Source organism: Fukomys damarensis, unplaced genomic scaffold (genome assembly GCF_012274545.1).
Source record: "Fukomys damarensis isolate Sample0158 unplaced genomic scaffold, DMR_v1.0_HiC HiC_scaffold_33, whole genome shotgun sequence".
Classification (NCBI taxonomy): domain Eukaryota; kingdom Metazoa; phylum Chordata; class Mammalia; order Rodentia; family Bathyergidae; genus Fukomys; species Fukomys damarensis.
In genome coordinates, this window is record NW_022900945.1 from 11,600,304 (window position 1) to 11,615,146 (window position 14,843).

A 14,843-nucleotide genomic window follows, 5' to 3' on the forward strand; every position below is an offset into this window, starting at 1 on the left:
CACTTGCGAGTAGACAGGACATTTTTATGGCAAAAGGTCAATAGATGACAGTTTTCAGTCCCATTATCCATCAGTGTTTGAGCAAATAAACTGCCATATCCAAAATCGAATACCATATGACAACAAGAATGGATAAACTTTAAAAGTACGCATATAAGTGAATCATACAAACTTAATATCATACGAAAAGAGCCATTCACAAAAATGCAGACTGTACAATTTCATTTATCTAAAGATCAGACTGAAGCTGCTATGAGAAAGTAGGTTAGTGTCTATCCTGGTATCCTGGTGGGGGCGCTGTGGAGGGATAAATGGAAGGGAGGAAAAGTTGCGGGTGCAATTCTTGCTGGGGGAAGGTGCTTATATTATCTGCTTACTTTATGAAAATTCACTGAGTGGTGCACTTATTTATACACCTTTCTGTGATAAAAGACGAAGGAAAAGCAAAGAATGTTGTTTACTCTCAGTAGAGATCAGCAGCCAACTGTAAATCTCATCGGAAGTAGAGATATTGCCCAAGGATGGCATGGAAGGGTGGTTACTGAGCGGACTGAGAGTAGGGGATGCCGCCCCACAACTTCCGGTTTAGCCATTGCATCCGCATCATCTTGGAAGCAAACTCACCAGCGGTTCTCCCTGGTGATGGTCATCCCTTGCCACAGCGGTCAGGCCAACCTCACGTTCTCTCTTCCAGATTTACACAGAGAATAAAAGTTTAAGCAAGCGTGCTAATGAGACAGGGGACAGAGTATATCTATCTCCAGTGGACTTAGGTTCGAGTCGGAAACCATTTTCTTTTTGCTCATTAACCATTAAGAACTGTTACCAGGTACTGTTCATTGAACTGTGACTAGAAGAAGGACTTTTTCTTTGAATTCTGTGCTTGGATAATGAATAAAAATAAGTTTTCCACTTGAAGAGACAAAACTTTGTATTGCAAAAGGAATCATGCCACAGCGATATATGTGTACCCATGTTATTCATAGTGGCACAGTTTGTAAAACTATAAAACTTGGAAACAGTTGCCCATCATCTGCAGACTGGATATAGAAGATGTGTTTTTTTTTTTAATAAAGTGGAGTACTACTCAGCCATAAATAATGAGGAACTAGAGACATTTATAGTTAAATGGATGCACGTTGAGGCAGTACTCTTCAGTGAAATGCATAGGACGTGTATGTGTAAATACCGAATAGTTTCTGTAGTGTGAGAAACTGAAAGTAAATAAGGATCAAAATGTGTAACAGATAAAGTGAAATAGGAATAAAAGGTGTAAAGGGGAAGAGGAAGTGGGAGGGGTAGGAGAAAAGAAAGAAGGGAAAGGAATAAATATGAGAAAAGGAAAAAACAGACAGACTTTGTAAATAGGGAAGGGTGGAGGGGTCAAAAGGAGGGCAGGGGAATGGGGAATAAAATAAGAACCACGATGTATCATGTAAAGATACAAATTCCCAATGATGGGTGTCATCATATTGTGTACCTAAAATGTACCAATAAACAAAGAATTTTAAATGACTATTGTATTGCAAAGTTATTTGCATAGAATAAAACCTTAATTTCTTAAGTCTGTTTTTTTTTTTGCAAATTGTGATTCATGTGCAGGTTATCAAGAAAGTCTTCCCAATAAATGCAGTAGGGTATGTTTAGGCTGATTTGATGCATACAGGAATATTTGGGCAAGGAGAATGATGTGTTCATCTCTTTCATTTGTTGAGATCTTTCCCTAAAACACAGCAATTTTTTAGCTAGTGTTACAGCTGAGAAAGATGCTGTTTATTGCGCTGGTGCTGAACCACCTTACTCATCAGCGCAGAGTTAGCATGACCTAACTGCTTGAAGGAAAACAAAGTGCTCCAATTTTAGGCATATTCATCACTTTGGAGAAGGAAAAGCTCTAATGAGCCCTTCCTTTCAGTTTCTTACTTGAAGAATAGCAAGTGATTCTTACGTTGTTATCTAGCAACAACAAAATTTAAGCTAATATTTAAAAATTGGACAATTTCCTTTCTCCAGGCAGTAATACAGCCACGGTAAAGTCCTTTTGAGATGGAGAATGTCACAAAATGGCCCCTAAACAAGGCGGGCTTTCCAAGATCTAACAGAATAAAGCCAGTCTTAAAGTTTCTCACAATATTGCTCATTCTCCAAAGTTATTTCCTCCATGGGGGAAATAAAGTGGGGGTATCTTTCATTACTGCTGGAAAAGATGAAGAATTTGAATTGAGAAAAGCAGTTAAAATAATGCCTGAACTTTTCAACTTCCTGATCAGATCATTATTCTTGAAAGTCTGTAGAATATGGGAGAAAAGAATTAATGCCACTTAAAGTGTTGAATTCTGGAGGAATACCATCATTAAATGTAGTACTCCTCCCATAAGTTTTAGATTGTTGAATAGAGACATGACAAGAATTTTAAGAAGACACTTCTAATTGATAAGACAGAGTATAAACGAAAAGTTCTCTTAAATAGTGAGGTGTGTGTTTAGAAATTGGATTTGTCTCTTTTGGCTTAGTGATGTACATGATTAATATAAGATGACTACCTGTATCTATACCCCACGTCTCCTTTGAGCTTCAGCCCTATGTATTTAACCAATTATGAGATTAAATCCCTTTGAGTATACCACAGGAACACTAATTGAACATATTCAACATAAAACTCACCAACTCAACCTCCTGACCATCAAAATTTCCCCACAAGGGTTTCTTGTTTTCATTTTCTATTAATCATTGTTTAAACAGTTTCCAAAAATCATACATCTAGGTATCATGGTTGGCTTTTGCTTTCTCATGCTATGCACCCTAATCAGCCATCTTCCATAGAGAGAGAGAGAGAGAGTCACCTTCTGAATTTACCCACTTTCTCTATTCTCACTGCGGCCATCTAGAGGCCACCATCATTCCTCCACTTGACTCCTTCAACATTCTTCGAGCTAGTTTTCCTGTGACCATCCTGCCATGAGCCCTTTAATCCATTATCAGCAGAGGAATCTTTCTAAAACTCAACTTTCATCATATTATTTCCCTACCTGTTATGGCTTGGTCTAGATGTCCCCACAAAACCTCTGTGCACTCATAGGTGGGACTTTTGAAAGATGGCTGGATCTAGGGCTGATGATGATGGATTTGGGTGTGGGATTAAGGTTGGGTGTGGATAATGGAACCCCCAGCCTGAGTGTGGATAGCACTGATAATAGGCTTATAGCCTGGATGGAATATAAAGGACAGAAAAAAGATAGGCCTGTTGCTGCTGCTGCTGCTTCATTGCCTCTGCCCATCATACAATGAGCTGTTTCTCCTCTGTGATGCCTCTCTGCTATACCGCGTTGCTTTAGAGCCAGCTCACTATGTAATAAAACCTCTACAAACTATGAGCTGAATAAACCTTTCTTCTCTTAGCTTGTGGGCATCAGGTATTTTGTCCAAGTAAAGAAAAAAGTCACTAAGACACTACCTAAACCCATTCATTGGTTTTTTTTTATTGTTATTATTTTTATTGTTTTAACCTTTAGCGTGGGTTATAGGATCCTAGCTGTAAAGTTAGGGTCAAAGCACATGTGGTTGCTGAAAAGATTAATGCCATTTAGAAGACATCAAATGCTTTGAACCAAGACAAGAAGAAAGATGCCTTGAGGTAATCAGCACTCATTGAAGGTTCAAGGTTGCAAAAGTATAAACCTTTTATTTAAGAAGTGATCATCTATGCTCCCTGATCAAGAAAAGCCACCTAGGAAATTGCTTTCCTAGGATTCATTTCACTGTAGTCATCTATCAGAATACTGAAGTTGCTGCAGCCATGGGCCAGCGGGTCCTGGCTACTGATTTATCTGGTTACCAACCTTGCATCATCCATCTGATGCTGGCTGTTCAGGCAAGAGCTGTGGGGACATGGAGGTTTCCACCCAGATTTCAAAGGAAGGCCTAGGAGTCCAGGCAGTATACCACTGAGGTGGGTGCATGAAGGTGTGAGAATGAAGCCAAAGTAGCAGTAGAAACCCAAGAAAGTCAGAGATGCCAAAAACATGGAACATTTGCTGGGAAAGGCATGGGCAGTGAGCAGAGCCAGCCTGAGAGAGGCCCAGTGGACTGCAGGCAGCAATAGAGGTAGTGTATTCCAAGCCCTCTGGAAATCACAACTCACCACCAGTGTTCCCTAGAGGTTGGATAAAGAACTACAGGACTTAGCCTTTACTTTCCTGGGTTTCCGTCTTTTTGATCCTATTCTTTTCTTCCCTGATATTCCTCCCTTTTGGAATGGAAATTTTTACCCTGCATCACTGCATATTGGGATTGTGTCATTTGCTTTGTTAATTTTGATGGGTTCATAGCTAAGAAATTGCCTTGAATCACAAAGGAGAACAATGCTAGAAGTGTTGAGAGCTTGGGAAGGGAATCGGGCACTTGTGGTTGTACACAGGATAGAGATATTCCTCATTTAATGACCTGCTTGTTAAGACTTATGACTGAGGTGTACTATTCAGACTTCACAACCCATCTTTTTGTTTCCTGTACAGTTCTGTACATACTGTTTATATAGCCTCAGTGTCTTTTTCTATAATCTACCTTGTTTATATAATTTTCTCTGATTCTACTGTACAGTACTGTAGTTTTAGGTTCTGTTACACAGTGAATTACAGCACTGCATGTAAGAGTTATGCAAATAAAAACAGAGTCATCAAGGTGGAATGTCCTCTGACCCTTTCTGTGTTCTGGATATAGTAATGGACATACTACATACAATTCCTCATTTAGCAACCGATTCATTTAACAACCTAGTCACAGTAAGAGAGCCCAGTCGTTAAAAAAAGGATTGTCTGTAGTTACCATGTTAGGAGGAATTATGACCTTGCATTTGATTGGAGATTAAGCATGGTTCAAGGAGACATATTTGAATATCGAGTTGACAAAGGTGGGATGTGGCAGTTAAGTGTGTGGACTGGATCGGCTGCATAGGGGATTAGTAAAGCACACTCTGGGTGTGTCTGGGTGCGTCAGGGGAGCATGGTACTAGGGTCTACATCTAGTCCTCCGCTCCTTCCTCCCATGCTGTACCCTTGCTTTGTTTCCTGGCCACTATAAATTAGCAGCTTTGCTCCACCATGCCCCTCGACTATGATGTTTCTGCCTCGGAGTCAGGCAAGCATGGACTGAACACTTGAAACTCCAAGCCAGAATAACCCTTTCCTCCTTTAAGTTATGGGTGTCAGGTATTTTGACTCCACAAGGGGAAGCTGCCTACAGCACCTGGCCACTGTGTACTTCATTGACATGAAGCTTTCTCGTTACTCAGTGTGAAAAGTCCCATAATCAGGGCCATCAGGTCAAATGCTTGAACTACGCCTTTGCCTCTGCTTCACTCCAGCTGTATCCTTAGCTTACCTTGGTTCTGAGATCATCCCAGCTCCCCACTTTATATAGTTGTATTTTCATTAACCATGAAAGTTTAAACATTAATTTAGTGTATCACACCCCATTTCTCCTATGGTTAGCACAAGAGCTATTTGCAGCAGGCAGGACCACCTGCAGAAAGTCTGAAAAGGTTTATTTCCCAAATGCACAATTAGCTGAAGCCCTTTTAATGCAATAGATTTTCTCTGTGATTATGCTACTTACCTCTCTCCACTTTCTCATTCCTACCCATTGCTCTAAGCAGACTGAATTTCTCTTGGATTATTTTTGCCGTGCTTTGTTTTGGTCTGTTTGATCTGTGTTTTAGTTCATTTTATGTTGGTCATAACATGATACCACAAACTCAGCTAAGTTTTAAAGAAATTAGATTTATTCTGGCTCAGTGTTCTGGAGGCCAAAGGTCAAGAGCCTACATCTGGCACAGTCGTGAATGGTGCAGACAATCACATGGCATGGGAGAGAAAACAGGGTGTTGAGGCCTCACCCCACTTCCTATTAAGCCACCAGTGCTCAGTCATGGCAGCTTGGTCCTGGTGAGTTTTCCTAATCCTAATCACCTCCGAAGGCCCCATTTCTAAACTCCTTGGTTGGCTTAAGTTTCCATTTTCCTGAACTTCACAGTGGAGCTTAAACTCCTACATGAGCTTTGGAGCAGAAAAACTAACTGTATTCAAACCCTAGCAAGTTGCTACAATGAAATACCATAAACAAGATAAATTATAAATAACAAATTTATTTCTGATAGTTCTGGAGCCTGGCAAGTCCAAGATCAAAGTGCTAATAGACTCAGTGTATGACAAGGGTTCACGTCTCTATGGACAGTGGTCTTTGCACTGTAACCTTACAGAGAGAAGGGGCAAAGAAGCTTTCTTGAGAAGCTTTATAAAGACAGTAACCCAGTCATCTTTCAAAGGCACTACCTCCTAACTTCATCACAAGGTAATTAGGTTTCAACAAAGGAACTGGGGAGGGACACAACATTCTGACCAGAGCACACTGTTGCCTCCAGACACTGGAATCTTAGCCCTCCTTTGCCTGGCTACTTCATAATGTCTAAATAGATCTCTCTTCTTCCAGGACATCTAGGTTAGTGCTTTCCTATTGCCTTTGTCCTTCCTTATGTAGCCCCCAGCGCACCCCGCTGGCATGTTTCAAGGGCTGTGGGCCCAATAACTGCAGGATGTGCTTTTCTTCCTTTTTTATTCTCGCGTCTTCAGACTCATAGCACCTGAGCCAGTGTAAATTCCTAAGTGAACAAATAGATTACTCTATTAATCAGGTAATCGGTGAATCAACAAATTTACAATTATTTTCTGAAATTACATGCTAATTTTATTTCTTAAGGAATGTGCTTTATCTGTACTTTAGATCATTACCACATGGTTTTTATTAAAGCTATGGCGTTGTATGGTAAAATAACGAAGCAACTAATGCCGCCTTAAGAAAGTAGCTCAAGCAGCTTTTATTTTCATGTTAAAACTCCAGATCTCTCCACTCTTTCCACTTCATAGTGAAATCATCAGTTTGTGCCTCTCTTACTTGTTAGACATCAAGTGTCTCAAAGGCAGGGAACATGTCAGATCCATGCTTGTAACCTCACAACCTCAAATCTGGAGCCAGGCCAAAAGTCAGGAAATGTTTCTATAAATGCTCAAAATAAGCCAATCTGCCTCTCAGCTCAAGTGTTTGGTACCCTCTGATAACTCTCAGTACTGATGTTCTGCAAGCCTCAGTTTCTACATCTGTGAAATGGGAATTCTGTTGCCAGAAAGTTCAGCTCTCAAGGTTGTTCTCAAATATTACAGAAAGTGGAACAGTCAGGAACGACAAGTACACTAGAATGAGGAAGAATCTGAATTCCTTTGTGAGGACTTCCAGTATGTCAATTGTTAATTAGTGAATTATGGTCTCAAATCTAACAAAATACTTGCAAAAAGAGGTAAAAGAGAAAAACTTTATAGTAGTGGTACTTGCCTGAAATACAAAATGACATGAGAAATTGGGATATAAAGAAAATACAGTGTGCAACGATTTATGGAAATTCAAATATATTAGTTGCATAATTTGTCCTCTGAATATTTGATCCTAAAAGGAAAAAAATTCTACAAACAACATTCTTAGACTATAGACCTTGAAGGCGGGGTGTATATTTGAAGAACGTTTACAAAAAGCAGGACAAGAAAATCATTTGACGACCTGTCCTTCCCTAATTAAAATTATATGCAGGTGTTTGTGTTTTATTATCCTAGTAATTGTCCTTCCCCTTTTCTTTGAGATAAGAAGTCACCAGGGGAAACGGTGCTCTAGTCATAACATGTATGGGACAGTCAGGATGTTAAATATTCACGTTACAGGGCCAGAAAAAAATTTTGAGGGAAAAAGTTTCTTGGGCCTCAAGTTTCCCAGGATAAAGTCATTATGCTTGCTAAGAGTAAAGAGTTTTTCCAGAATGTTTACTGTTTTATGGTTGGGTTCATCTTAAAACATTTTCTTTTCTTATATTGGTTTGTCTGATGATTTTCATATCATTTAGTATTATCTTAGTGGAAATTTGTAATTTTTTTCAATTGTTGCCTATTCCTCTGTGATTATTGTAATTACATCTTATTATATAATTTGTGTAAATATATGCAATCATGGAATTAGAACATGCGGGTGGTGATATGCAGTGTCACAATTGCGCTGGTTAAAGATGTATAATTTTTTTAATCTTTGAAAAAAAAAGCCAAGTAAATGTAGTAATTTTGGGAGAATTTTAGCTGCCTAAATTGATTGCCCAAAGAAATCAACCAAGCTATTTTATTTATAATGTAGATAAGAGGTTTTATTTTGGGCCTTTTTCTATAATTTAAAGCTTTGGAAATCTTAGTTGTAAATAACCAGTGTGATGCCTGTTAAGACATTTTTTAAATTCCAATATTAATTTTAAAACATAAAATACTGAAGATCAAATGCCCCTAATTATACTTTTACTGTGGGTTGTTAAAGGTGAAAGCTTGAAAGAGCAATTATTAATACCATACATTGGGTATACATTACCAATATTGATGCCTGTACTTACAAAGATATAGATGTGTATGCTGAAACAGGTAAAGATATCTACATAGTGGTGATTTATGTGTTTTTCAAAATCCCTGTGCCCATAAAATCCATTTTTGTGACTACCTATTGGGCAAATAGTATATTTAAAGAAGTGGTCAAGGCCAAAACACTATAGCATGAAGTTCAATGCCCACCAGAATCCTAGTTGATTGAAACCAGGCCTTCATCAAGCTAATCCTTGTAGTAGAACATTCCACGTGCACCAAGCGCACAGTCCACTGAGCTACATTCATCTTTAACTGGGAAGCGGAGGCTGGTGAACGTCTCCGTTAAGATTTTAACGCTTTTATAAGACTTCCCTGGTGATAATAACAATCTCTTTGTGCATTCGAGAATTTGAAGGCAAACATACTTTCTACCAAAGCAATGGCAAGACTGATTTAGTGGTCTGCATGAAAAGAAAATCAACTCACAGAAGTGCTTGTGTAGGATAGATCTGCCGCTGATGCACCCTGCCTTTGGAGTTTGTAGAACAGTATTGTTTACCTTTGAACCAAGAAGAGAACTCAGAATTTGATTGAGAGCATTGCTTGCTCTGAGATGTGGCGTTTGCAGGTGGGAAGCTGGGACAGGCAGCACAGCAAGAAGGGACAGCACTGAGCCGGGCCCCCACAGATGTGCACAGCTGCTCTGCTTTGTCTCGCACAACTCATCCCTTGTTCCGCATTTTAAAACAGCCGTTCATTACAAGAGAGACTCTCTGACTTCTTGTTTTCTCCTTTGAAAGGAAAAAAGGAAAACACAACTGTATGCCCGATTCAGATACCACGCATTAGTCCCAGGGACTGGAACTAAGAACATGCATGATCAGGAAAGGTTCTCTTCCAGTTGTCATGGCAGTGCAGATTTCATTTGTCAGTGAATAGAAGTTTCCTGAAACATCAAGATTTTGACATCCACTGCAAAGTGAATGGTTCGCAATAAGAATATAAGGACTTCAGCGACCATGAAGTGAGGTGCCCCACCATCTGCATTTAGCGATCTTGAGCCCCAGGCAGGCCAATGACATAAGTTCTAATCAGAAATCTGCTAAGTTTTTGGGTTAGGCCAAGGGCGGGAGTTTGTTTTTACTGGACCGTACATTCCATTCAGATCTTCAGCTGATCACCAGAGGCCCGTCCCAGTGGGGAGGGTCACCTGTGTCAGCCTGCTGGCTCAGGTGTTGTATTGGTTGGGGGTCACTAGCAGAACAGATTTAATATAGGGTATACAGAGGATTTACAAGGTAGGCTTACAGCGGCCACCTGCAGAGGCAGGTATGGTAGAATGCAAACGCTGCCTCCACATGAGGGCCATCGGATCCAAAGGCCGGGAGCCCACTGCACAGTCTGTGTAAGTCTGTTTGGGGAAGCCTGGAGACTGATGTCCAAAGGCAGCGGTGGAGACTGGAGTGTGCCCAAAGCAGCGAAGTGAGACTCCCTTCTTCTTTCTCACTGAGTTCCTTCCAAGCTAAAAGCTTGTTGGCCGGTGCCACCCACACCCAGGTCTTCCTTCTGTGGTAAGTCAGTCATCTGGACACACCGAAGCCGTGCTGAACCGATCAGCCTGGTGTTTCTTATTCAGGTTACCACAGTTAACCCTCACAGATGTTAACCTCTTCCAGAGACACCCTCATGGGTACACACATCACAACATTTGACCAAATGTTGGGTGCCCCTTGGCCCAGTCTTCTGACACATAAATTAACCATCATACTATATAACATACAAAAAGTTATTTTTTAAAGAAAGCTACTCATCTAGGTAGAAATGATCATCTTTTTAGAAAACATAGACATAGAAGAGAGGCAAGCTGATGATAGGCATGAAATCCTGTTTTTAGCTTTTGCTACAGATAGAGAATCAGGAGAAGAGAATTAGGCAAAATGTCTCTAGCATGTGGTCATTTTTACCACATGATTGCTGGACAGCCAGAAAAACGAGACCCCAAGTAGGGCACCAGACACTCCTTCTCTCTGCTTCTGTAGCTGCCAAATTTTAGTACTCATAGACACTCTCCTTAGCTGGAGAGCAACATGAAGAGCTCCATTCAATGAATGGCATTTAGGAGAGAAAGAGACTGATTCTATAACTGGAGAATCATAAGGATTGTATTCCACCTACTTCCTGTTTTCTCCTCCATTGAAGAGGTTAACTGCAGTATCTTCAGGGTACTGTAATACAGCATCAAGACTCTCACCTTTTAGTTTTCTCAGCAAGTACCTGTGTGCTCCTTTTACCCATGGCATGGCCCTTAGGCCTTTGTATGTTTCTTTTTAATTTTGTGTAGAGAAACATCACCACCCCTGATTTTACTTCTTTAAAATCACCTTCCTATGCTGTTGACAGAGTGACCTGAGGAGCGAATTTGTCCACAGCTATGTCAGCTTACACAGCTCCCAGACTCCCTCAGTAACCCGAGGATTGCACGAAAGTGCCTCCTTGTGAAATGGGCACCGCCATCTTGCCCACTCACCTCTTGACACCCCTCCTCCAGCCATACCGCTCTCTGGAAGCACTAAGCAGCATATAGTTCTTGCCAGGCACCACCGAACGTCCTGCTGTTAGTGCTGGTTTCACTCCTGGACTCCCCCATGTCCCTCGAATCCAACCTTCTTCCGTTAATGACTCTCTGGTGATTCTCCAAGGTGGGGTTCAGGCATCTCTCAGAAGTTTTCTCTGAAACTCTCTCTCCCTCTAAGCATCAGGTGCCATCCTTCATCCTCCAGAGGAAACTTACCAGTGGCCACCATGATAGGCGCGTACTCCACCGCCTCATCATCCCACCGGCTGTAGGGTCTTTGACTGTGGAACCCGTATTAATTCATCATAACGATTCCAGTGCTTGCAGATGTTAAGTGCTGAGTGAACGTGGGCTGCACTATGCTGAATTCCAGAGATGAAACCAAGAGTTCTTAGTTCCTTTTTTAAAAAAATAAAATAAACGTCCGACCTGTCGTCATTATAATCTCGGCAAATTCGGAATACCTTTGCCCTAAAGTAACTTGGTAATCAAGGAGTTGATGGTGAGGTGAGAATGATAACTGTGGTGATCCTGAGTGAATTGGTTGGCACTGTATGCGAAATCATAGAAAAGTCCCACAGAACTGTTACCAAACGCTAAAGAAAAATGCCAGAAATACGGTATTAAATAAGGGGAGAATCGTGCTGAAGCTAGGAGATGGAAATATTTGTGGAAAAACAAGAGCCTGAGAAATAATGTACTTTATCATGTTTTGACATGCTCCATTACTCTTGCTGGTGATGACTTTATTTTCCATGTAATGTTTTTTTAAAGGGAAAGGACATATATGCATATCTTTCACTTCCAGGAACAGAGTCAGGTAACTTAGAACAGCATCTTGACTCAGCTCTGTATACCTGGGCTTACAAAATTCCAGTGAATTTTTTAATCTCATCTTTTAACAACAATAGCAAAAAAAAATTAGAAATTTAAAATTCCAGCTACTGCTAGGCACAGGGACACACTGCTGTAATTCTAACTACAAGGAAGTTTGAAGTAGGAGGATCACAAGTTCAAAGTTAGTCTGGGCAACTTTCCAAGACCCTGTCTCAAAATACAATTTTAAAAGAGGCTTGGGAATGTAGCTCAGTGGTTGGGTGAAATAAGCTTACTATAAATGCAATGACTTTCCATGAATCAATCTCGTTACTTTTGACATTGTAAAGGAAGAGTCATATGACTGATAATCTTTGATGAATTTCAGCTACATGTGCAACAGATACTGTGAAGAAATTTAAACCTAAAAGCATTAACACTTAGGCCTTTTTCAAAGCTTGCCAGTTCCGATGTAATGTTTATCATTCAATTATCTACTTACCTCTTCTGTCGGAAGTACACTCAATCTGGAATTCTACATTGTGGCTCACAGTTAGTACTTCACAGAAGCCCTGTCCTGCTGACAAGATTCTTCTGCCCAGTCACACCCTAGGTACCACCCTGCCTTCCTGGGCTGGTCAAGCTGACTGGATCAGGCAGTGGCAGCTGTTCCCAGAGACAGCCAGGAGGCTGTTACAAATAGGTTTGGCCAATCGGGCATTTGTATGAGAATGGCTAGCCAACCAGAAACACAAATACAGAGTGATGTTTAAAGCAAGAAACGGATAACCAGCGTGCTGTGAGCAGAAGCTATAGAAACCAACAGGTATAGTTGGAAAGACAAACTGAGAAGTCAAGTCAGTGGGCACATTATAAACCACCATGTAGTGGGCAGTTAGTACCAGGAGTAGAAGAAGCTGGTGAGCAGAATCAGAGTTAAACCGAGTCATGTTTCAGGCAGAGTCATGCCAATGGATAACAGTCAATGAGGAGTAAATGTCAGTGGCAAGACAGTGTAGATGAGCTTCTTAGACGTTTGGTGGTAAAGGAAAGCTATAGCGGTAGTTTAGTGGGCATAGTGCAGGGGAAATTTTATTTAGGATGGAGTGAGAGGAGCAAATTTATCAGCTAATGAGTAACTTAAAGATGAAAGAGTTGCAAAGTTACTGAACGTGACACAACCACAGAGGAAAAAGCTAAAACGTTGAGAAGGTAGTGTTTAGCTTTAGAAAGGAGAAGGAAAGAGCTTTCCTCTAATGCAGAAGGAATGGAGAAAGGATAGGAGAAGAAATCAAGAAAGAAAATGATCAAAAAAGAGCTCTTCTTTTCCTATCTTGGGGACTTGGTCTTCAATATACAGAAGAGTGAGAAATATAAAGCAAGAAAACAACAGAGAAAATCAATGAAACAAAAAGCTGGTTCTTCAACAGAAGTCAATAAAATCAATGAACTTCCAGCAAGACTGATGAAGACACAAAGAGAGACGACATAAATCATCAAAATCAAGAACAAGATACAGATATCACTACAAATTTTGAGGGCATTAAAAGGGTAATAATGGGATGTTATGAGCAGCTTTACCCTCAGAAACTTGACAAAAAGGAAGAAATAGACCAATTCTTTAAAAAGCACCAATTACTAATCCTCAACCTGAATAGTCCTGTGGCCATAAAAGAAATTGAATTTGCAGTTAAAAAGTTTGAGGTGTGCAAGCTAATTCACCACTTGAAAGTCCATTAGTCACTATGTTAACAGGCTATTAGAGGAAAACATCTTATTAACTGAGAGAGAAAAGCATTTGACAAGTTCTAACATCCATTTGGTATAAAAGCTCTCAGCAAACTGAGAATAGAACTCATAAACTAGGTAAGAATATTACAAAACAACAGCAAACCTAAAGCTGCCATCATTCTTACAGTAACTGACTGCTTCCCCTTTAAGATCACGAACAAGGAAAAAGACATTTGGCCCCACTCTTGCTAAGCACGGTACTGAAAGTCCAGCCCATAAAATAAGGTAAGAAAAAGAAACTAAAAGGACATAAGTTTTTAAAGGAAAGAAATTAAATTGTCTAGGAAATTCCAAAGAATCTATTTAAAAAGCAAAAAAACTTTCCAGTGCTGAAAATAGGTTGAGTAAGTTGAGTGGGCAAAGATATAAAAGATCACTATAACACAAAGCAGTTGTATTTGTCTTTATTCACAACGATCATATGCAGACTGAAATTTAAAACTCAAAACTATCTACAGTTCTGAACTAAATAAATGAACAGGGGGATATAAACTTAAAAAAAAACACACACACAGAATTAGTGGGCTAAAACCACAAGATGTGATCCAAGAAATTTAAAAATAAATAAATAGAAAAGCATTTGTATTAATGTGTTAGAAAGTTGACACAGTATAATGTCAGTTTTCCCCAAGTTATCCTATTGATATAATAGAATTCTTATCAAAATGGAGCATGATTTTTACATAGCCAGAGATATGGATATTTCAAAATTTAAAAGGAAAGGCATGAGCTCCACAATAGCTAAAACTATATTGAAAAAGAGTAAAATGATATAGCTACAGTTATCGATGTAGTATGATACTGTCAGAGGGATACACAGAGATCAATGGACCAGGACAGAAACCAGAAAAAGACCCACACAAATAGGTCCAACAGATTTCCAGCAAAGATGTTAATGAAGAAAAGACAGCATTTTCAGTAAACAGCACTGGAGCCATTGGCCATCCGTGGAGGAGGATGTGAACCTAGTATGGGGTCCTGTGATGATGAGATAATTTATCTCCTGGTTGTATCAGTGTTGATAACGTGGTTGTCACGTTGTGCTCAACTTTTGCAAGGTGTTACAACAGGGGAATATCTTTTTTTTTTCCCTTTTGGTACCAGGGATTGAACCTGGGTCCTTGTGTTTGCGAGGCAGGTGATGGACCAATGAGCTAAATCCCCGCCCCACTACAAAAGCGGAATATTGGAAAGAGGCACTCCATCTCTATTATTTAACTCCA